Source organism: Conger conger, chromosome 6 (genome assembly GCF_963514075.1).
Source record: "Conger conger chromosome 6, fConCon1.1, whole genome shotgun sequence".
Lineage (NCBI taxonomy): Eukaryota > Metazoa > Chordata > Actinopteri > Anguilliformes > Congridae > Conger > Conger conger.
Genome location: NC_083765.1, coordinates 19,915,782 through 19,940,842, shown reverse-complemented (window position 1 = coordinate 19,940,842; position 25,061 = coordinate 19,915,782). Strand labels below are relative to the sequence as shown.

General features: G+C 45.1%; 1 protein-coding gene across 5 annotated transcripts in view; it reads left to right on the top strand.

The window, feature by feature from the left end:
- Positions 1–25,061, top strand: part of lingo2b (leucine rich repeat and Ig domain containing 2b) — a 275,604-nt gene that overhangs the window by 178,197 nt on the left and 72,346 nt on the right. The window contains exon 1 of one of the 5 annotated variants that reach the window (XM_061245869.1): positions 8,651–8,758. The exons of the other annotated variants lie outside the window; for them this stretch is intronic. The gene's annotated coding sequence lies outside the window, so the exon portion shown is untranslated. Of the gene's footprint in view, positions 1–8,650; positions 8,759–25,061 lie in introns of those variants that run through there. 5 annotated transcript variants of the gene reach the window in all.

Here is a 25,061-nt window from a genome sequence, read left to right as displayed (position 1 = left end):
ACTGACAGTGAAGAACAAAAGCGCTCAGGACTTACACCGCGACTCGATGACGCACAACACTTCCCGCCAACGTCTGCCAGAAACAGCCTGGAGCGTCCCTGGCCCTGGTCTACTCTGCCAGAGACCAGGAACAACTTTCACCCCCCTCACGAAACTAAAACCAAACAGAGCGAAAAGTTTCTGGAGGAAATGAGAAAGCGTAGTGCGTTTGCTTGGCTCGTTGGCTTGGTTCGTTTGCTCGGGGGACGAGCTGAGCTGGTGCGAGACTTTAAAATGAGGCTAACACACAGAAACAGGATCTGCGCCCAACTCTTCTCACATGGATGCGGCTGGCACTAAAGAAAGAACTCTTATTGCGAGCGCTGGCGCAGGGTTCACAGAGCCGAATTAGGGGGCTGGCTACACGTACGTGCTGAACACACACCCCGAGGAGAGAGAACAAACATGGTTCGCAGGAATGAGAGAAAAACATTCTTCACAATTCATGACCCAAAAGTGTAGGACAGTGTACACAGTGCATTATTTACTTTTTTATTATTTCTGCCGTTGGATTGACTTTGGGCCTGTAAACCCAATGCTACGCTCTACGTGGAGCGGTGCAGTTGCCCTGTGGTTGATGTCGTGATTTTGGATGTATTTGTACGTGTGTGCATGTGTATGTGTGTGCTTGTGTGTGTGAGAGAGTGTGTGCGTGTGTGTGCATGCGTGCGGGTGTGTGTCCTCTCCAAGGTCTGGCAACTGCAGATGCCTCTCTGTACTTTAATCCCTGGCTGGTCTCACAGTCAGGGCGCGGCCAGTACCCAGAAACACAGCTCTAAAGCTGGGCAGACACAGAGAAAACACTGCTGCCATTTGGCTGAGTGGAAGGGAAACTGCTGCCATTTTGTTTCTGCCGAGTCTCCCCCCTGTATGTTCCATCATTCTTCTCTGGAAGCAGCTTGAGTAGAAGTGTGTGTGCATATTGCACAGTATGTATGTAACATTATTAACAGCATGTGTCTGCCTGCTTGCTTGAGTATGTCATACTGGCTGTGTATGGCATATCTGTGTAGATACTGTATGTGCCTTTGTGTGTGTGTGTGTGTGTGTGTGTGTGTGTGTGTGTTTGTGGGTGTATATGTGCTTGTGTCTGTGTGTGGGTCCATATGTGCCTGTGCTTGTGGTGTATGTATGTGTGGGTACATATGTGTCTGCGTTTGTGATGTATGTGTGTGTGTGTGTGTGTACATGTATGTAGGGTCTGTGTGAGGGTGATTTGATCAGGGTAGCTGGGTCAGTAGATGCCAGTGGTGCTCAGTTAGCTGTGCCTGATTACCCTGCTGGGTCAGCGTCGCACACAGGTGCTGGGCAGAACATTACAGTATACGTGCGTGTTTGTGTGTGTGTGTGTGTGTGTGTGTGTGTGTGTGTGTGTGTGCAGAGTGTTTATGTTCTGCCAAGCACACTGCAGGAAAAACACTCGAGAATCCGGGGAAGCACTTTGCCGCAGAAACGTGTACCAGAAAATAAACAAATTAATATTTGATGGGCTGTTCAGAATATAAATAAATATGCATTTCTAAATAAGCAGGACCATAGTGCATCATGGGAGAATGTTGAAGAGTTCAGTCTCATATGCTGGCTGTTTTAGAAAGATTGAGGTCAGGGGTTGAGGGGCTCCTTTAATTGGTGCATTATCTTTGGGGATGCCCTGATCTGTTTGGGGTTTCGGGAGGGGAAGGTGACTGCAGTGGTTTTGTGTAAACGATGTGCCAGGGTATCGAGGACCTGCTGGGGCTTTAGACAAGGGCATAAAATGGAGGCTGGGTGGGATGGGGGGGGGCGGTTAATTTCTTGGCAGCGCAGATTTTTATTCCAGTTTTTATTCCGCTCTCATCGCTGTTACGTTTCACCCCGCGGTTAATGGAGCTGGAGATCGCACCGTTGTGATCGCCTGCGTTTTTCACCCTTTTATCTCTGGGAGTTCAGCAGGAGAAACGAGGGGGGGTAAAGAAGAACAGCAAAGTTTTCAGCTTCCTATCATCCAAACAGACGTACGCTCAGAATGCTAAATGGGGTAATCGTAACCTGATTAATATTATCGTCTAAATTAATTTTGCTAAACTAATCTAATCAGAATGAAAGAGCTGGTGTTCCCCTGCTCCTGTTCTCACACAGCTGAATTATCAATCCTGATTAGAGACGTGAATACGAGACGATCTCACGATCACACTTTACCAGGAGGAGTAGACGATCTCATTCAGACGAGTCTCCTGATCGCTCCAGCGCCGGGGCAAGTTCAGGCATCAGTCATCTCTGTCTCTCCCAAAGTCTCACTAAACTTTCTTTTTCTTATTTTTTTATCAAGTTGAGCCATCAGATGTGCTGCCTGGCTCATGTGTCTGTCTGGAGAGCTGGGCTGTTCTAAAGCAGAAGAAAGTTTTATGAGATCATGGCCTCATGCGGCTCTTGAAGCAGCTACATCAGGTTTGAAAGGTATCCAATATTGCAGGAGCGGGACTGCGAGTGCCATACATCAGGACTGCCAGTGCTTATTCCCCCCTGTGACCTGTGACAGAGCTGCTGCTCGTCTCCCCAGTAATCTCCCATAATGGGGCCCCGTAATGCACCACATAATTGAGTTTATTCACTCGAAATGTCTTCCGCGTACAGGTGTGCAGGTTTGTGCTGTTGAGTCGCTCAGAACGGCGCAAGTCTAGCGAAAGGGCAGCTGATAGCCAAGCGACGCAGCGTAAAAGCAACGTAGCTCAAGTCGCGTGGCTGATTGAACATTTAGCACATTCCAGTCTGAGATCTGGGTTAATGCAGAGTGCGCTCTTCCTTGTCTCCTTCTCAGATCTGCTTTTTCTTCTGTTTCAATAACAGACTTCAGTGGCTTCAGAGATGAATTTACCAGGGGAAGGCCTGTTATCTTATGTGCATCGTGTTGCCTATAGCAGACGGTTTAATGGTGGAGTGTTCTTTTGAATAATATAGATTACACAGCTTTCCACTTCATTAATATAAATAAACAGTGACTCAGGTACTCTGCTCTGTAAGGAGGGAGATCTTTATGGGAAGTCTGATTACATGAGCTGACATTACAGATAATTACAATATACTCTCATTTTTTACAGCTTCTTTATTTCCCCGGTCATGTAACCAGCTCCATTTTGTGAAGCTCCATTTACTAACAGATTTACACGCTGCGCTACACACTGGAACCAGAAAACAAGAACAACCAATTTGAGTAAACACGGGACCAGCTACAAAAGAGCATAAGAATATGAGATTGAAATATGATGAGGAAATGATGTTGAGCCACTGACGCGTTCACTTCCTTGGTTTGGATGAGATTGTGTGATCGATCATGTCATGTCCCAGGACATTCAAGTTTCTCCTTCTCCAGGGTTGCAACTGCTGCTTTCTTCACCAGCACCATTTTGATAAGGCCCACCAGGACCAAATTAATCTTGGCAAACTGAAAGATAAAGAGGTTACGCTTGCATTTATTCAGTTCAGGACAAATAGACTGAATCCAGGTCCCTGTGTACAGTCATTTTGGTTTGAAGGACACACTGGATATTAAGGAAAACATTGGTTCAGCTGTTCAGTCATTTGATTGATGTGCTGAACATGGTGTGCAGAACAGAATCATAGCTTTAGATAAACATGTGACTGGTGCTTCTGTAAGCTGTGATTGGCTGTATTGGCTGTGTTTCATTAACAGGAAACCGCAAATCTCTGTTCGATTTGCCGCGTTGTGTGTTTGTGTGTGTGTACACAATTGAAGCTATTGAATTAAATTCCAGAAAAGAAAGTTTAGACTAAAATTAAGTGTATGCATGAAGCCATGGGCTGAGTGATCTAGGACATTACCTGTGTGCTGGTGTAGAATGGACTTGGATGGGAAATTATTCGCAATGAGCAGCTATGAGTGAGAGCTGGAGAGATGAGCCCTGTCTCTGTTGGAATCAGATACACTGCTCACTGTAAGACCAGGCTGGCTGCCATCTGTACACATCACACTCTCCTGTATCACATTCTGATGAAAGCCGGGATTAATAATAACAAGGGTAATATTAATATTTAAAGTCCTACGTTTTTTGGGAGTGTTTTAGCAAACAGAAAGCCCTGTGCTCATCAGGCCGTGATTACTAGATGGCACTCCTCTCTCTGGGGTCTGTGTGAGCCTCCCCACTGTCCCCGTTCTGTTACAGCTCATTACCCTACCTGCCCAGGGCCTTCACAATGAAAATTAAAATGTGTTCAAATGTGTTATTGGAAATGTGCATCTTCATATTCATCTCCCCCAGAGGAATTTCAGCCTGCCTGTCACTGTGCAATCTTATTATTACTATTATTATTATTATTGTTGTAATGGAAAGTAGTAGTAGTAGTAGTAGTAGTAGTAGTAGTAGTAGTAGTAGTACAGTAGTATTTTCAGTGATTTTTATTATTTGTAATTATTTTAGTTATTTAGACAGTATACGATGAATCAGAGTATGATTGTTTTTGTTTATTTGCATCAGTGTTCTGAAGCAGGAACTGAATCAGTGTTCTGAAGCAGGATCTGAATCAGTGTTCTGAAGCAGGATTTGAATCAGGATCTGAAACAGCATTCTGAAGCACAATGTGAATTAGTGTTCTGAAGGAGGATTTGAATAAATGTTCTGAAGCAGGATTTGAATCAGTGTTCTGAAGCAGGATCTGAATCAGTGTTCTGACACTGTTTTAACAATGTTTTAACAGACAAATCTTACCTTTAAGCAGTGTTCGGAAGCAGGGCTAGCGCAGGACTGCTTTTGAGTTTGACTGAATGGAGGCCACACTGAAATTAAAGAGGATAAATTCCACAGACATTAGGAAGTATTTCTTCTGACATAGTGGTCAGTGACATGTAATGGAGGCAGAAAGTTAGGGGGTTCTCTAGATCAGGTTTGATACAGTGCTAGATACTATCTACAGTAGCTTTCAGGTAAACTAAGCAGTAGGTACACTTTAGTGGAAGGGAAAAGGTCAGTTCAGTAGCCTGTTCTCCTCATTATTATGTTATGTTTTGTTATGTTGTTTTGTGTTATGTTTAACACAACAGGAGAGAGGATCTGGTCAGATCTGGGCTTATGCTGCCTGACCAGGTTCACTGCAGAGATGTATACATTACTGTACACAGCTGACTCATAATCTGCAGGGCTACTGCTTACAGTACAGGAGAGCTCCCCCTGGTGGCAGCTGATAAATAAAACAGAGGGGTGCTCTAAAGGATGAGCTTCAATAAGACACATCTGTATTATAACAAACATTAATAACAGAAAGTTTAAACAAACATTTGGAAATGTTTAAAATGTGTTTTTCTCAATGTTGCCTGGTTGCAAAAATGCCTTATAATACAATTATTCATAACCTTGGTAAAACCCTGGTCTCCCATGTAAAAATATTAACTTTTATTAAATAATGTTCGACTGCATCGATAATAATAATCAGTGGTGATTTATTTTTTTCAGTGAAGTGTAAGATAGTCATTAAAGTGAACTCGCTCCACTAGGGTAGATAAAGCAGCTCATAAGGCAGTGGAGTGTGAATAGAGAATATGCCTTGTTTGGTTCCAGGTTCAAAATGGCTGACACTACATTCTTAGGTCTTTATACAGCTATGCCTTTTATAGAAAAGAGGACAGGCATCTCGCGTTTGTTTTGTGCTGATATATTTATTTATTTATTTATTCATCAAATTTTTATTCAGAACAGGGTTTAAAGCTATTATGGTCAAGGGACAACTGCATATGGCACAGGAATATGGACATTTTATCTCCCAGATGCTCACATAGGCAAAATCTGATACAACATTACGCTAGTCTCTACCTGTTAATCATGGCTGTACTTACCGTTTATTGTGTTTTTCTCTACTTCATACAGCTTGGCTGTACTTACCGTTTATTGTGTTAGTGTCTACTTCTTACAGCTTGGCTGAACTTACCGTTTATGTCAGGGTCTAGTTCTTATGGCTTGGCTGAACTTGCTGTTTATTGTGTTAGTGTCTACTTATAGCTTGACTGTACTTAGCATTTATTAAGTTATTATCTCCCTCTCCACATTGGCCGTACTTACTATCTATTGTGTTAGTCTCCACCTGTTTCTTTACCTGGTCATGCGAGTGCTGTCCATATTTAAGTGTTGAGAGCCTCTAAGAATCCATTATTAAAAAGCCCAGTTCTTCGATTGCGACTGTGTTCATTATGAGAATGGCCATTGCACTACACCGCAGTGATTCATTACAGAGGCTTTCTGTTATATCCGGTTATATCCGGTTTCCATTACGCCCTGTCTGCCATCTGTGGAGATTCATCATGTCCATTGGAGAGGAACTCACCCCGTTATGGCACACGTCCTGCAGGAAGACCTGTTGCCGGGAAAGCAGGTAAGTTCTCTCTACGGTGTCCTCAGTGGGACATCTCTTCTGCAGGCGTTTTGGGATTATCCCTTCTTATTTAAGGCTTCAGACACCTGCCGCTTTGTCATAAGACATGCTGCGTTTTTCCAAACCGGCCATCAAGCAGGATGTAAAACCCTCTCCGGACTATCATCCAAACCCCGCCATTACATTTCTCAGCTGCGTTTAGTTGGCGTGATATGCTGGAACTGAAATCTGCTGAAATAACATTGAGCCGTCTCTCTCCCAGGGAGACTACACTTATAAAGCTATAAAGCCAAAAATCGCTCTCATACTGAACGCTCTCCAACGTGTTCCGCAAATCTCCTTTAAGAGGTGCTGTGACTTTCCCCAAATTACTCTCATTTCTTTTTACATTTGTTTGGGGCTGACAGTTTATACATGCGACAATCACAGAGAACTGGCTTTGGAATACACAAAAGGGTCCGAAGGACTGCTTCCGTCCAGATGGTGGAGCCAAATGAGGAAATTAATTATCAACCAATTATCTCTGTCCCTTTCTCTGTGCACGCGTGCATATTTGTGCATGTTTTTTCAGTGGCCATCTTTGGCGCAGGATAAAATGTGAATGAAATTACCTTTGTTATTGACTGCGTTAACACATCAGTAGATTAATAGAGCCCTCCGTTTCTTCAACAAACTCTAATTAAGTTATGGGCTGTAATTGTTTCATTAATTTTCTGTAAAATCAGTGTCACAGCCGATTTGATGAACTGTCTGAAGCGATTTTTATTTGTGCCACATTTAAACGATGTGTACAGGATACATACTGTACATTTACGCTGATGAAACTGGACAAGCTTTCGTATGGCAGGCTATGGCTTGATTTCAAGCATTTGTCCTTAAATCTGTCTCTCGAACAAATGTTGTAGTTTTATCTTTACCAACGCTTGCAAACTTGGCAAGCTCCACAGCAAAAGCAGCTGGCCAAACTATTTTTTTGGCCAAAATTGTAATGAAATCTGTTCCTGATATTCGTGCCCTGTACGTGTCTGTAGGTTCAGACGTTGGCCAGATGTGCACACTGGTCTGGTCTAACTCACTGGCCAGACTGTAGCCTAGTGGCTAAGGTACATGACTGGGACCTGGAAGTTTGGTGGTTTAGCCCCGGTATATCCATCCATCCATCCATTATCTGAACCCGCTTATCCTGATCAGGGTCGCAGGGGTGCTGGAGCCTATCCCAGCATACATTGGGCGAAAGGCAGGAATACACCCTGGACAGGTCGCCAGTCTATCGCAGGGCACACACACCATTCACTCACACACTCATACCTACGGGCAATTTAGACTCTCCAATCAGCCTAACGTGCATGTCTTTGGACTGTGGGAGGAAACCGGAGTACCCGGAGGAAACCCACGCAGACACAGGGAGAACATGCAAACTCCACACAGAGAGGCCCCGGCCGACGGGGATTCGAACCCAGGACCTCCTTGCTGTGAGGCGGCAGTGCTACCCACTGCACCATCCGTGCCGCCAGCCCCGGTATAGCCACAAGAAAATCAGTACAGCTTTCGGGGTCTTGGGCAAGGTCCTTAACCACGCATTACTCCAGGGGGAATTGGCCCCTGCTTATTCTAATCAAATGTAAGTTGCTTTTGATAAAAGCATCTGATAAATAACAAATTAACTCACTTCCTCCGCCCCAGTCTGGAGCCAGGTGCCCCCTCCCTGGCACTGTTTTTCCCTGCTCACACATGCTCTGTTACTGTGGAAACTGGCCACCGACCTGGGCAGTGACCACCGGCGAGTAAAAGGCTGAATCAGACAAACACTCTGATCCTTTCTCCACAAGCTTGCATGTCAGCCCCACGACTTTCTGCCTCCTCTTACTGCTGATGTCCTGTACGACACGGCTCTTACTGCTGATGTCCTGTACGACACGGCTCTTACTGCTGATGTCCTGTATGACATGGCGCTTACTGCTGATGTCCTGTATGACATGGCTGTTACTGCTGATGTCCTTTATGACACGGCTGTTCCTGCTGATGTCCTGTACGACACGGCTGTTACTACTGATGTCCTGTATGACACGGCTGTTCCTGCTGATGTCCTGTACGACGTGGCTGTTACTGCTGATGTCCTGTACGACACGGCTCTTTCTGCTGAGGTCCTGTACGACACGGCTGTTACTACTGATGTCCTGTATGACACGGCTGTTCCTGCTGATGTCCTGTACGACACGACTTTTCCTACCAGAATGTGCCCCGGACTGGATTGAGTGAACCCCCTGTCTCCCCCTCCTGCCAACACTGCTACCTCTGTGACCCAGTGACCATGTGACCTAGTGACCTCATCAGCAGTCTCACTCAGCTGCCTTTAACAGGGGTAGGTATCCAACGACTCCGACTGTCAGACAAGCTGCATTAGGTGGCCATTTTGTCCTTAAACGCACCATTGTTTTTTATACACATCTTAAACAATTCTGGTGATTTGAGTTTTTAAAAATGTTGTTTATTTGATTTGCTATTTAGATGGTGCGTTTATCCAAAGGTACTTACAGTTAAATAGACTAAGCAGAAGACAATCCCCCCTGGAGCAATTTGCTCAAGGGCCCAACAGCTGCACTGATCTTATTGTAGTTACACTGGCTAAACTTGCTGTAGAATGTGGCCTGTGTGCCTCGTCTGATTGATCTCAGAAGGCACAAACAGAACACCCGGAGCCTCATATATCTCATCATATACCCAGCTGTTCTTCCTCTGGTTTGTGCACACACTGTACCACAGACAAAGTCCTTGAATGGTGAATGAGTGTGCTGTAAGGTGAGGTCTATGGTACCTGGGCAGGGTTGAGGTGGCATTATGGTATAATGGGTGGGGAACCGTAGTTCAGGACTTGCAGGTTTCATTCCCAGGTGGACACAGCCATTGTACCCTTGAACATGGGCAATATGTAAAGCACTCTAAATAAGAGCCTCTGTCGAATCCCTAAATGTGGAGCTCATATATGTATGTGAGTAATGATGGCTGCTGCTGTAAGCCTGCAGCCAGAGCCAAAATGGCTGCAACAGCAACCCTGCTTTCCTATTGCACTGATTGCGGCAAGAACCAAGATGGCAGCAACTGTAATCCTGCTTTCCTATTGCACTGATTGCAGCAATAGCCAAGATGGCTGTAACTATAAACCTGCTTTCCTATTACACTGACTGCATCAAGAGCCAAGATGGTTGTTACTGTAAACCTGCGTTCCTATTGCACTGATGGTAGCCAGATCCAAGATGGCTGTAACTGTAACCTTGCTTTCCTATTGCACTGATTGTAGCCAGAGCCAAGTGGCTGTAACGGTAAACCTGCTTTCCTATTGCACTGATTGTAGCCAGAGCAAAGGTGTGCACAATCATTAAATTAGCTCATTTAGATGCACACTGTCCTATATACAGGTATGCAAGTATTGAATGTCTTGGGACTATCTTCATAGACTTGTTAAATGAGTTGATCAATGCGTGTCATTGATTTGTGTTTTGTTTTAGAGACTGTACTGCTCTTATTATTGGATCATGGCATAAAGTTTTGCCTGGGCCCTGCCAATAGAGAGTTTTATTTGAACTCTATATAGTATGTGTCCATGCTGTCAAAAGCATCACATGATGCCTACCATATTATAATTTTAACTGATGACTGATATTATAACACTGGCATAGCGTGTGCAGTGATAATTCTGAATGCATTCATATTGAAAGTTTGTTACATAACTTGTCAGTGTTATGCCTGCAATATGTTGTGGTTACTGGCTGTGACAGTGTAGGCTGTTTGACTTACCATTTCCTTTAAATTGTTACCAAACTCATGGTTCAGTATGCTGGTATTGAAATGTGGTCCACCTCCACCTCCACCTCATCCTCCTCCTCTCTATGACTTTGTCAGTGGTATCATTTGCTCTGACCTATTCCTCGTCTGTTCTGAGTCCTGCAGCCATCTCTGCCCTTGGGCCTGACCATTGCAGTGGGACAGATCCACACACAGAGACACACACAGAGACACACACAGACACACGGAGACACACTCAGAGACACACTCAGAGACACACTCAGAGACACACACAGAGACACACACAGACACACGGAGACACACTCAGAGACACACTCAGAGACACACACAGAGACACACACAGAGACACACAGAGACACACACAGAGACACACACAGACACACACAGAGACACACACAGAGACACACAGAGACACACACAGACACACACAGAGACACACACAGAGACACACACAGACACACAGACACACACAGACACACAGAGACACACTCAGAGACACACTCAGAGACACACACAGAGACACACACAGAGACACACTCAGAGACACACACAGAGACACACACAGACACACACAGAGACACACACAGAGACACACTCAGATACACACTCAGAGACACACACATAGACACACACAGAGACACACAGAGACACACAGAGACACACTCAGAGACACACTCAGAGACACACACAGAGACACACACAGAGACACACTCAGAGACACACACAGAGACACACACAGACACACACAGAGACACACACAGACACACATAGACACATTCAGAGACACACTCAGAGACACACACAGACACACACAGATCCACACACAGAGACACACACAGAGACACACAGAGACACACTCAGAGACACACACAGAGACACACTCAGAGACACACACACAGATCCACACAGAGACACACACAGAGACACACAGAGACACACTCAGAGACACACACAGAGACACACACAGAGACACACACAGAGACACACACAGAGACACACAGAGACACACTCAGAGACACACACAGAGACACACTCAGAGACACACACAGAGACACACGCAGAGACACATTCAGAGACACACACAGAGATATATGCAGATCCACACACACAGAGACACACACAGAGATATATGCAGATCCACACACATAGACACACACAGACACACACACAGAGACACACAGGCCAAGCTTCAGTCATGACTCTGTGTGGGTGTTAGAGACTGAAGAGGCTGAAATAAGCCCCTGTGCTGGTCTCTGCTCATACAGTGGGGGTCTGAGGTACATGGGGAGACTGATAAATTCAGTTTAATGTCTGTGTTCATTAGGGCTGCACGATATATACACTTGTGGTTTTTATCGAAGCGTGAAAAGAATAACTGCTGCCATGGGGTGTATAGGCATATTCAGTTTCTTTTGTCTTTTTTTTCCTGAACAACCAAATGGAAGAGGTTGTGTGCAATGCTTCCAGGGGGAAGACAGAAACAACAACAAGAAAAGCAACTCTGGTATCTATTGGTGCTGATAAGACCGTCAGCAGTAAGGCCTTGTTTAATTGAATAAACACACACACACACACACACACATTTACTCACACATACTCACACACACTCACTCTCTCACACACACACACACACACACACCCTTTTTGCAGGAACAGCAGCACACAGTCTTGGGGTATGTTGGGGATGTTTAGCCTGCAGTGCTGTTTATTTTGCGGCTCTCATGAGCTGTTAGACTAATAAACCTGCAGAACAGGACGCTGTTCACAGGCTCAGAGAGACTGTTGACGTGTGTGGAGTCGGAGTCAGTTTTCCAAAGCATCAGTGTGTGGAGTCGGAATCAGTTTTCCAAAGCGTCAGTGTGTGGAGTCAGACAGTTTTCCGGAGTGTCAGTGTGTGGAAACAGAGGCAGTTTTCCGGAGTGTCAGTGTTTGGAAACATAGGCAGTTTTCCAGAGTGTCAGTGTGTGGAAACAGAGGCAGTTTTCGGGAGTGTGTGGAGTCGGAGCGTCTCTGACGGCTTCATCAGGAGCGGCAGTGATTAATCACACTGCCAATCTCCCGCAGCATCACCGCACGGCGTCTGCCATGGGCACCATCGATCAGCCGCGTGAACACTGCACATTCTTTAATACTCCTGCCACCTCCCCACAGCTCCTCATAGCTCCACACCCCTCTTATCACCTCCTCACACCTCCACACACCTAATCATAACTCCTCACACCTCCTCACCCCTCATCATAGCTCCTCACATGTCCTACTACCTCCTCATAACTCCACACACCTCCTGCCAGCTGAATTAATCAGTCTCAGAACATCACTTACCACATCAGAGACATCTCTGGTCCGGTTCGGTGGGTGATCGACCACACAGTCCAATACCAAATGCTCGTGATGGCAGTTTCTACCACAGTCAGAGTTTTTCAGCATGTGACTGTACTTGTGTAGCTTACAGCTGAGCTGGTCTTCTGGTCCCTGCTGACTACTTGCAGCTGATGCGCATCATGTGTGTTGCACTGATGCAGCTGCACAGCACAGCTGTGTGCATGCAGTCAGAGTGTGTGTGCTTTTTTGCGCTCTCTTAGATTGGCAGAAGCACTAAAGTAGTGACACAGAGTATGGCTTAAACATATGATTTTGGGCAAAAAGAACAAAATATGAAGGAAAGGGAAAATATCCAGGTGTCATCTGAGTGGAAAGTGCAAAATTATCCACTTTGAAACGACAGCGCACTTTCCGTTTGACTGTCCCACCGTTTGGGTGAATAAGACACCCTGCCAGAGCAGAGGAAGTGCAGCTGTTCCTGCCCACTGGGGCCGTCATTACTCCCTTATGTCTGCGGAGTTAAACTGATCCACTCATTAGCACGTCAGTGGTCTTCGGAGGTGAGAAACGTGTCACTGACAGTGAGTTACAAAACAAGACACCAGGGATCCCTAGTCTTAGTCCTGGAGAGCCACAGGGTCACAAGGTCCCTACCCTTCAATAACCCCTCCCAAAAATGTATTTTAAATAATAAGAGACCTACATTTTGAACTCCCTATCAATAAAGGTGGCCTGTCGGCATTTTCAGTTTCAGACTGAATGGATTTCCAAAACTTCTGACTTTGACTCTCTCAGATCTACCATGTGTAGGTCAGTCATGTTCTAATTCTAAGATATTAAGGGGAATTTTTAACCTTATTAGGTCATGGAACTCCATAAAGGAATGCATATGGAGATGGTATTCTCATTTTCTGCTCCCATTGTGAATAATCCCAATTTCCCTCTATCATGTATGGATATCGAATTTAAAAAGTGGAATTCTGCTGGAATATTGACATCTGACATTCAGATGGGAACAACCTGACAAATGACCATAGTGAAATGAAGCACTTTCACTGCTAGTAACAGATGCAGAAGCTGGCCACACGGACTCTGATGAGAATCCAAACTGGACTCTGTAAATCTGGTCCCAGGCGTGTGTGTGAACCCAACAGAAACAGCGCCCTCCGTTAATACAGGATGAGCTGCTTTAATGCAAACTGACTGAATGTGATCCAAAAAACAGGGTGAGCTTTGGATTTGGATCACTGGAGGAAGTGTGGCAGGTTAATTAGATTCAGGTTAATTGGGCTTTTCTTGTCTAAATCGGACCCGTAGGAGGTGCCTCTGCAGAGAGGGGCTGATGCAGTGTGTGTGTGTATGGTGTGTGTGTATGGTGTGTGAGTGTGTGTGCGTGTGTGTGTATGTATGGTGTGTGTGTGTGTGTGTGTGTGAGAGTGTATGTATGGTGTGTGTGTGTGTGTGTGTGTGTGTCTATGTATGGTGTCTGTGTGTATGTGTATGTATAGTGTGTGTGTGTGTGTGTCTCTGTGAGGTAGCATGTGTATATGGTGTGAGTGTGTGTATGTGTATGTATGGTGTGTGTGTGTGTGTGTATGTATGGTGTGTGTGTGTGTGTGTATGGTGTGTGAGTGTGTATGTGTATGTATGGTGTGTGTGTGTGTGTGCGTGTGTGTAAGATAGCGTGTATATATGGTGTGAGTGTTTGTGTTTGTGAGAGAATGTGTTATGGGGGCTGTGTTTATTGTATAGGCCAATACAGGGTTTGGGTTTTCACTCATTTTGGGTGAATACTTCAGGCCGTACAGCCAAACCCTGTTCAGGGCTCTCTCAGGTTTTTATTTCCTTTTTACGTGTGTGTGGGGGGGGGGGCAATATCTTTACAGTAATTACATACTTATAAGCATGACATAATACACTTATGGGCACTGCATATAAATGACATAGCAGTCAGATGAAGTACTCAGTATGTATAATTACACGGTTCAAAGAGCTCATTCTAAATAATAACCCATAAACTTGACGTAATTTTGAAAAATATGCTGTCACTTGTGCCGTCAGGCGTGTAATAATATTTCTTACGTGGCTGCCCCATGCATATGCGCTGTGTATGAATATGTTGTGTATGCATTATGCGGCATGCAGAGCGCTGATGTAAGGCCTGTGTACAGAAATCCCCCTGCAGAAAGGCTGAAACGAGTGTTAGAAAGAGGAGTGGAGTGATCAAAGCACCGAGGCTAACCCTGTTCCACAGGACCGGGCTTTATCACCTCACAGGCCCTCTGTGTGCAGGGCTGGCAAATATGATTACGCTGCCGGGGTCCCCCAACAAGGACACCCCCTCTGCAGGCTCTTAAGGGGCTTTCATCTGGGTCTGGAGGTGAGATAGAGAGAGAGAGAGAGAGAGAGAGGGGGAGGGATGGAGAGAGAGGGAGGGATGGAGAGAGAGGAAGAGGGGGGAGATAGAGAGAGGGTGAGAGACAAAGAGAGAGAGGGGGATGGAGGGAGGGAGGAGAGAGAGGGAGGGAGGGAGAGAGAGAGGGGAGGGATGGAGGGAGATAGAGAGGGAGGGAGGGAGAGAGAGAGGAGGGAAGGAGGGAGAGAGAAAGGGAGGGAGAGAGGGAGAGAGAGGCTCAGGGTCTGGCAGAGAGAGAAGTGCTGGTAACAGGGCTGATCTTCTGTGTGTTGCAGAACCAGGGACCTCACAAATCCCCCATAATCCCTCACCTCGCCCTGCACTGGCCACTGCAGATAACACCCCCCCCCCCCCCCCCCCCCCAGCTCATGTCTGGCTGTGCTGAGGAGGGGGGAGGTTACAGGGCTGGGTTTTCCTGTTTTAAACCAGTGTGTGTGTTTGTCTGTGCTTGTGTGGTGTGTGTGTGTGTGTGTGTGTGTGTGTGTGTGTCTGTGTGCATGTGTGTGGGTGCATGTGTGTGGGTGCACTTGTCTACCTATCTGACAGGGGACCATGATGTCATGACACATCCATCAATATGTGTATGCGTGTGTGTGTGTGCATGTGTTTGTGTATGGGGGCTATGTTTATTGTATAGCCACTTTGCTTCTGTACAGCACTGCAATGACGGTAGTAGTACTTGTAAAACACAATGAACACATGCATACAAACGCGTATATACACACTATGGTGTGCGATTTTCTTTGAGTGAGTCTATGGTGAGATCTATTGGGGGTATGTAGTATCCAAAGACAGATCATTTATTGAATCTATCCCTAAAATGACTTCTGAAAAGCGGATTGTGATTGGTGCTCTCCATCCATTGTTACGCTCTTAGACGGAATGAAGAATAAAAAGGTGTTGAGTTGATTAAGGTGACATCCATACAGACCGACATGGTTACTTTGAAACGGTGGCAGCATGTCGAGGACAAGAGATGGCAACCAGTACACAGAGGGACTGACATAAACCTTTTAATATGCTCATGTTTCTTGCTCTTAAATGTATATTTAATTAATTAACCCGCATTAATTATTTTGCTTGAGTGCACTATCTAATGCCCGCACATTAGAAGATTGAGCTGATGAGAATATCAATCCCTGCTGAAAGATTCTTAATATATTCCTGGATGTCAGCTGACTAAAAAGCTCTGTGAACTATAACTGTGACAGTCACACACTGATTGCTCACAGGAGCGACTTTACAGTTTTTTTTTTCAGATTATACCCATGTCTCAATACTGAGTACACTTTTTCAAAACTCTTAACACAGTTCTCTTTACCAACATGCAGCTTGGCGCAACAGTTAATATTGCACACAAAATGCACTAAGACTACCAAAACGCAATTCATTCTACCACAACACTGGCTAATGGTGTTGACATAATAACACAAGGTGGCATTACAAGATGCATCATTTTTCTCTGAGGCATTTTTCATTTTCCATAAACCCAATGCAAAATAAGTATGGTACTTTGTATTCAATCTAATGAATTATATTTTAAAGGAATGAGTCAATAATGCAGCAATATTCCGCAATATGAAACATTTTTTGCCAAACTTTTTGCATTTTGCCTATCTAATTCCTAAATGCCAGCACAGAATGGAAACATGAAATACCCAGAATAAAACAGCAATTACAATACCATATTAGGAAAAAAACACATTAATGCTGTATGTATCGAATATGTACTCATTGATAAATATGTACATCAATATTAGTCAACCTGTGGATTGGGCCACAAGTTCTCATCTATATTACACTTTATATCCTCTCTTGCCATACACATGGGAGAAAAACCTCTTTGAATGCCTAGATATGTCCTGGCATGCTGCATTAATTGTATTCAGGAGGGACATCTGATCATCTGGAGGGCGGTCATATGCCTTCCAGCCCCATGAGGAAAATCATTCCTCTACGGGGTTAAGGAATGGTGTAAGGTAGGAGGAAAGTGACATTATCCTTGGACGGGGTTCAAACCACTCTATGAAGGCACAGGCATGGTGGAATGCCATGTTGCCCCAAATGATTACGAATGTTTGCACATTTGGCCTCACATGCCCCCTGTCCTCGGACAAGCCTTCCATAGAGGTCACCCAGAAATGAGATAACGTGCTCCGTATTTAATGGGCCATTTACTGGTCTGTGTAACAACTGTCCATGGGAGGATATTGCTGCACACATTGTTATAGTATGTTGGCTCCCCTCTGGCCCGGAACATCCACATTTTCCAATGATAAGGTAAGAGACATCTTACCTGGACATATTCGTACCTCAGTTACTTTTTTTTTAGATGTTCAATATATTTCAATATGGTATTATGATGCCGATGTCAAATTGCCTGTACATTTTCTTACGGTTTAACAGTTTTGAAAACAGCATGTTAAGTGTGCAAAAAGTGCTGGAGATTCCCATAGCTTTGCTGGTGGTTGTGTTTGAGTGAGAAATTCAAGAATTTTGAAAGATGTTGTCATTGAATGCATTTTGTGTGAAAGCTGTGAAAAATGATCCACAGTTTAGTCCACATAGACTGCTGTTGTGCTACCTGTGTTAAGAGTTTTGAAAACGCGTATTCAGTATTCAGACATGAGTATGACCCATTTTAAAAAACTGAAATAAGCAGCAGCCATCCCTCAGAAACAAACTGCCTGAGCAACGTGCTTGTCTTTAAACTACAGGAGGCGTGGGTGTAGAGAGAAGCAGCATATTGAAATGAAATAATAAAGTTAATTTAACAACCGCCAGCCTTTTCCTCATGCTTTTATCCGCCACAGACACAAAGGCTTTGACGTTTTGGTGAGAATGCACGAGAGGTTAAAGATCACGTGCATGCCTTCTGGATGGTGATTTATATTGCAAAAATGTAGATAGATAAATAGACAATGATTATTCCTGTTCTGTTGCATTCTTAGATGTTCAGTGAGTTTGCTTTGAGTTTAAGAGGTTTAACATATGGAAGGATGAGAAGACTGTGTTTTCTCTAACTGTAGTTGACTGGCTTGTTTTTCGATTGATTGGGTAGCACTGTACATATTGTGAGGCCCTTAAAATGTTTGTATTCATGTCCTGTATATGGGAGAGACATGAGTCATAGATATACTATTTTGAACCCTGTGGGGTAATTTTTCCTCTGCATTTGCCCCATCCTAGTTACTTAGGAGCAGTGGGCAGCCACAGTGCAGCGCCCGGGGACCAACTCCAGTTTTGAGGCCAGTGCCTTGGTCAACTAACCTGACACGTATGTTTCTTGAGTGTGGGAGGAAACTAGAGTAACCGGAGTAAACCCACATGTACACGAAGAGAACATGCAAACACATCCCTGGCCGGGATTGGAACCCAGGACCTCCTTCTTGCCCCAGTCAGGATGAGTATGAGGATGTTCTTCTGTGTGTTTACAGGGCAGTTTGAGCTGGGGAGTGTATAGCCGTGAATAACAGCACAGTGGGACATGTAGCAGAGCTGATCTGACCAGCACTGTGTGTACTGGAACATGTTGCTTACGGTACTTTAACCTCAATTTCCATCATGTTGTTAGCAGTACCTGCATATCTATACACACGCAGCTGTGCTGAAGAGGCTTTATAAAGATAAGGGACAAGATGGTAGAACGGTCTCTGTCAGATAAATGCTACAGTGTTATTTTTTCCCATCACAAACACATTTTGGCAAGTTAATTTTGGTGATAGCTGAATATATTTGTGAAGGAAACAGACATTACTATTTATTTAAAACAGGAAGTAAGGGATAGATAAGTTAATGCAGCCTGCCATGTACTAATAACAGTAAATAACTAATAAATGTAATAATGATTCAGTGTAGTACTCCAGCAGCAGGTGCACAGTGTAATGCATGCCAGGACTGCACACATTACATCACAGTTATTTAGCTGATGCTTTAATCAAAATCATCTTACATGTGTCTCTGAGTTTAAATAAAGGAAAATCAAATTGTGGCCACCCCGGTGCTTGAACCACCAACCTGCTGGGTCCCAGTAATGTACATTAGCCACTAGGCTACAGACTGCCCCTCTGTGTCTGTGATGTGGGACGGGAGGATTAATGTCTTTATGAGCGTGGGCATTAGCCTGTTATCTCCTGCCCCCTGGGCGAGGCCTGGCCCGCAAGCCAATGGGCTCAAGAGACTTGGCCCGCCAGCCAATGGGCTGATGCCATTCCGGTTGCTCGGGGTCTCCGTGGCGACACCATGGACAGGGTAATGAGGTCTTGGGAGAGCAGAGGGCCCTGTATGTGCCCAGAACAACCCGCCCTCCTCTCTGCCAAGCCCCCGTTTCCATGGCGCTGAGAGCCCAGCGTCCTGCCAACGCCCCCCCCCCCCCCCGCTTCACGCTGGCAGGCACTAGCGAGGGACCCTCCCCACCACCGAGCGTGGCTGTTTCCATTCGCCGCTCCCCTCCGAGGGCACACTGCAGCTCCTGTGTTTTTTGTCTCTTTGGTTTGTGGTCGAAATGCAGTTTCAAATCCTTGCCCTTGGGGCATCATTCGCTCAGGAGGTAAGAACGGTTGTCTGGCAGTCGGAGGGTTGCCAGTTCAATCCCCACGCCCTGAATGTGTTGATCGAAGTGTCCCTGAGCAAACACAGACGCATAACACGTTTCATAAAACCCACTGAATACGCAAAAACCCATATAATTGATTCTGCACCAATCAGTGCCATCAATGGCACATTCAATCTGTAGGATTGTGTGCAATTAGGCATTAGTGTTGCTGTAAGCTGGGCTATTGTGCCGACAGCGAATCGATCTGGTTGAATTGCAGAGCGAGTGATAAAATGATGATTCCCTGTAGATGACTGTGGTTAATAGAGCTGAGAGAGACGGGGGACAGGAGCCGTGTGCAATGCAGTATGGGAAATGTAGTCACGCTCTCCTGGTGCTCTGTTACAGTGCAGTAGCTGTATGGGGATTCCTGGTATTTTCGCAGAGTTGAGGAGGATACTTTTGGAATTCGTTCCCAAGGGTTCATGTGGAAATTGTAAACAGTACACCCCTGTTCACCTTCTCCCCCATCCCTAACTATACGACTCGTATAAACCAAATGTGGTTAATCAGATGATATATACATCAATCACTCAAGGTGCAGTAGCAGTAGTAACATTATTATTATTATTATTATTATTATTATTATTATTTGTAGTAGCAGTCATAGCAGTAGTAGTAGTAGTAGTAGCAGTAGTAGTAGCAGCAGCAGTAGCAGTAGTAGTAGTAGCAGCAGTAGCAGTAGTAGTAGCAGTAGTAGCAGTAGCAGCAGTAGTAGTAGTCGCAGTAGTAGTAGTAGCAGTAGTAGTAGTAGTCGCAGTAGTAGTAGTAGCAGCAGTAGCAGTAGTAGTAGCAGTAGTAGCAGTAGCAGCAGTAGTAGTAGTCGTAGTAGTAGTAGTAGCAGCAGTAGCAGTAGTAGTAGCAGTAGTAGCAGTAGCAGCAGTAGTAGTAGTCGTAGTAGTAGTAGTAGCAGCAGTAGCAGTAGTAGTAGCAGCAGTAGTAGCAGTAGGAGCCTGTAGTATGTGTGATGTATGTGTGTGTGTGTGTGTGTGTGTGTGTGTGTGTGTGTGATACTGGGTATGTGCGGTGATGTTTGGCCCTTTTGGGGGCTGTGGTCCAGGGTTACTCCTCCTGACCCCTGACTGATCCCTGCAGGAGGAAACTGCCCCCAGAGCCAGAGGCCTCGTCCCACAGAAACTCTGATAAGCAGAGACACATTCTAACTGCACAGTTTTTATTTCATGTTTTTCCCTGGGTTTGTCAGATTTCGGGGATGACGGGCGGTAATGCGCACTTGTATTTCTCGCCCTCCAGCTGACAGCTTGCAGTGTGGCATTTTGCTGCATCCATAGATTTCATTTTTTTTCCAGGGAATTCCACCTCAATTAAACCGGAGCGAGTGAAGAAGCCTGTTTCCGAGCTCCTTTTGTAATTTCAGCGGAGAGGAAAAGGTCTGCGGGTGTTAAAGGGCAGATTTCTGTCATCTCCCTTTCACTGAAGCCCAATTTCAAAGGTCATTGCTCCTGTTTTACAGAGCATGGACATTATTCCCCGGGGAGCCGCTTATTGATGACAGGGCTTCCCAGGGATTCATATTTCATATTTTATATTTTGTATTTGCTCCTCATCACCGCCTGGCCCCACCCACTATCAGAGGACTGTCAACGAGCCACGGCTAATCTCGTTAGCCTGAACACAGACTGCCTGACCGTGTCGGCCCCTGAAACCCACATCCTGAGCTGGCCAGAGGAGGATGGGCTCCCCCTTCAGTCTGGTTCCTCCCCATGTTTCCTCCAATCAGGGAGTTTTACTGGCCCCCGCTGCCCTAGGCTGGCTCTTTGGGGATTTAGGCCAGGGTTTTCTGTAAAAACTATTTGTGAAATGCGCACTAGAAATAATAAAAAAATCTTGATTTGATATTTTATTATTTGCATTTTCAGTTGGGGCACAGCAGAATATTTACTCTTTACACACAAGCTAGTCAATAAAGTAGGCAGCAATAAAAATATAATGATAAATACAGGTAAACTGTTTCAACACCTCAATGCATGCTTCCCGCTTCACTGAGTCCTTTCCACAGTCAGGAAATCTGCCATCTAGTGGTTACACTTTTCCACAGATCTTTTATTGATTACATTTTTTTAACGCTTAACAACCACAAGCCCTTTTTTAACCGACAGCTTCCTTTTGTATTGCTGGCCGTGAGCTTTTAGCGTGTGTGCATCTCGCGATGGTGCCATCTTCTTACCCTGGTGCGACTCGTTTAGTGGGATTACGTTCGGTCTCATCGTTCCCTCTCGGCTGGTGAAAACGTCCCCCATGTCCGGCGGAATGCGATTCCCCCCGTGCGCTCGGAGGTCGGGAGCGCTGACGGCTCGTGACGCGTGAAGCGTGAAAGCTTGGAATCTTGCTGAATTATATCTCCCATCAAGCCCTGTTTTCCCAGCATGCAGCGGTGCTCTGCGGTGGGCTGACGTTCGGGGTGTGAGGTGAGGTGTGCGTGGCTCTGTGCTCTACTGTATGGGCTCCACACAGCAATGTGTGCTTTCATCTGGAGGGGCCAGGAAAGACCGTGTGTGTGTGTGATAATGAGGGACGGCTGGGACAGTTAAAACCTGCTGGACTCTCAAAACATGTACATTAAAGGTTAATAAGGATTCAAAGCTGCAGTCCTCCTGCCACTCAAAAACAGCACTAGTTAAGGGACTCCATTTCCCAGCATCCTCTCCCCAGCCTTCTGACAGTTCTGAGCCTTCAATTGCTTATTTTTCCTCTCCTGTCTCCTTGTTCCTCACCTGACCTGGAAATCAGCTGATGTCATCTTAAAGGAAATTTCAACCTGTTAAATGTTTTTTCTAGGAGCTAGAAGCCTGGAGCTTGGAGGCTCCTAAAGATTTCATGAGCAAGAAAACATGAGTGTGTCCTTTGTGGTATTTTTTCCGAATGCGTGACGTATCCACCTGTCCCCATCTGCCTCGCATATGCTACAGACGTTGCTTCGAGCGGATGTATGACGGAGAAATGACATTCTGTTTCCCTAATTCATGTGTTTTTCATTCCCCATCTTCACCACCTACCGCTGCTGTAGTGGGACTTCAGACAGAAATATAGTTTGAAATGGGGCACTGTAAGGGCGGGACTGTGAATTTACATGAACCCTTCCCAACACTTAAAGTAATGGCTCGTATTAACCACGCTGTGGGTGGGGGCTCTGGGTGTTTTTTTGTTTTGGCTTTTTGTCTTTTTTGGAGGGAGGGGGGGGGGGGGGGGTTGTGTTCAGCTCTGTACCAGGTCTCTGCCAGTTTGGGTTTCTGGACATTTCTTTAGTTGAGTTTAAATAATTTACCTTTCTTAAAGCCCTTTATACTGAAGAAAAGAGAAGAAAAGAGGGGTCTAAATGAGGACTGCCACCCCCTCCCCTCCCTGGGCTCTGGGGGATGGGGGGTCAAGCTGGTGTCTGCGTGCTGTCTGCGGTTAGCAAGTTAGCAGCCCTGGTCAATCTGTGGCCCCTGGGGATGGCCCTTAGGCAGAGAGGATCAGAACTGCTCCATGTCTCCAGCCTGACCCTTTTAACACTGCACAAAATGGCTGCCCTACTTACACAGACTGCAGAAGCCAATGCAGAGCAGAGACTGCTGAATATTTCAACAGACTTCATCTCCCCTAGATGAACTTCAAAGGTAATGTGCAGGTGTGTCAAATAGCATATCCATTCACCACATACATAATTCATTCCTTAAAAATGTATATTTATGCTAATCCTGCTAGGCTGTTCCTGAAAAATATTTTTTCTTTTTATTTTCTTTTAAGAGAGAATTTAACTGGAGGCGTTACATGTGGGAAAACATGGACAGTTGTTATAAGCATGTTATAATATCCATATTCACCAATAATAATAGCTATGTTGCCTTGCATAGGGCTTATTACAGCATTATAAAGGCTTCATAAGTATGAAATTGTCACCTGGAAGACCTGAGAACAGCCCTCAGATGATGTAAAAACAAAGGTCCCAGCAGGACTCTCAGACTGGGGTAAATAACAACACTGGAATAAGAGAGTCTGTGGCCTTAAGTGTCAGGTCTCCTCTTCATGTAAAGGCCCTGTTAGCATAGCTTCCAGGCTCAATCTGGGTCATTAACCAAACTGTAGTTTAGATTTTTTAAAGCACTGATTTGAGAAGTGTGTGTGTGTGTGTGTGTGTGTGTGTGTGTGTGCTTTATTTAGTGACTAAGGAAAACTTGTCCTTTGAATTCATATCATATTTATGCATATTGTTGTCCAGCTATCCAGCTATTTTTTTACCACCCATTTTTGTTAAATACGCTGCTGTAAAATCCAGCTATGCCAGTTTGACCACCTTGAAAATTGAGCTGGTCAAGCTGGTCATTTACATTTTACATTTTAGTCCTTTGGCAGACGCTTTTAATCCAAAGCGATTTACAGAAAGCGACTGGTCATAAAGCTGGTCTAGCTGGGTTTGAGCAATCAGCTAGTGTTGGTCATTTGTCTGAACTGATAGCTGGTAGCTGGTTTACCAGCTACCAGCCACACTGCATGTTTGCATCGATCGCACCTTGGTTTAAGGGAGAGAAGTGAGCAGGGCACTCACACAGCCCTGTTTTCATATGAATGAGCACCTTGAGAAACGTGTCTCCGGGCGGAGTTTTTTAATCTTGAATTTTTAATTTTCTGCTGTTTATCTCCTAGGGCGAGCAGCCCCGTGTGTTCATGGGATATCACAAACACAGCTTGGCTAATCACCACAGTAATCCCGTTTAACTGCTCTTTCATCATCGCTGGAACAAATACGCCCCTCCCCCGCACAAACCCAGCCAATACCGCCTCAGCTGTGTCCATGGAATTATTACATTTCACGTTCTGTATAGCAATTAATGCTCCATATAAATAAACTTTCAAAACTCCCCTCGGATTTCTCCTCTGAGAACGAGTCGTATGTGATAGGAATTAATAACTACAGATCAAAGTCACAGCCCTCTACCCTTTGTAACGGTCTTTGTCCATACACCAGATCATAATTTGATCAATAATTTAGCGCGTGGAGCCCAGATTGGGATTTTCTACATATTTTACAGAAGCGAGTTGTCGGGGGCCTAGGACACGCTTTAGCTGATGCAGTCACATGGCCATAGATATAATCAAAGGCCCTAGATAATGGTGTTTATGCAGAGAGCTTCTGCAGCACTTCCTGTGATGTGTACAGTCAGCAGCTCAGCGTGCGGATAAAGAGAGCAGTGGAGGAGCGGACTGTAGATGAATCATTCAGCAGCGCTGGAGGAAGCACACACTCTGCTGCTTCTTCAAACATTATCAGCTGCTGCCATTAAAAACAAAAAATGTTTAGCATTTTAAAAGGCGTCCCTGCAGAGGTCCTCAAAATATATGAGGTTCTGTCCTGTCAGCAGGTGGAGATTAATTTCGGCTCGATCTCACATGGGAAAGCTGTGGACCAGTTTAGCAGGACATTTATTATTTTTTTAAAAGAAGATAATTTGTAATAACGCTTTTCTTAAAAGGGACTTCCAGCTGATTAGACTAAGCAGGGGACAATCCCCCCCAGAGCAATGTGGG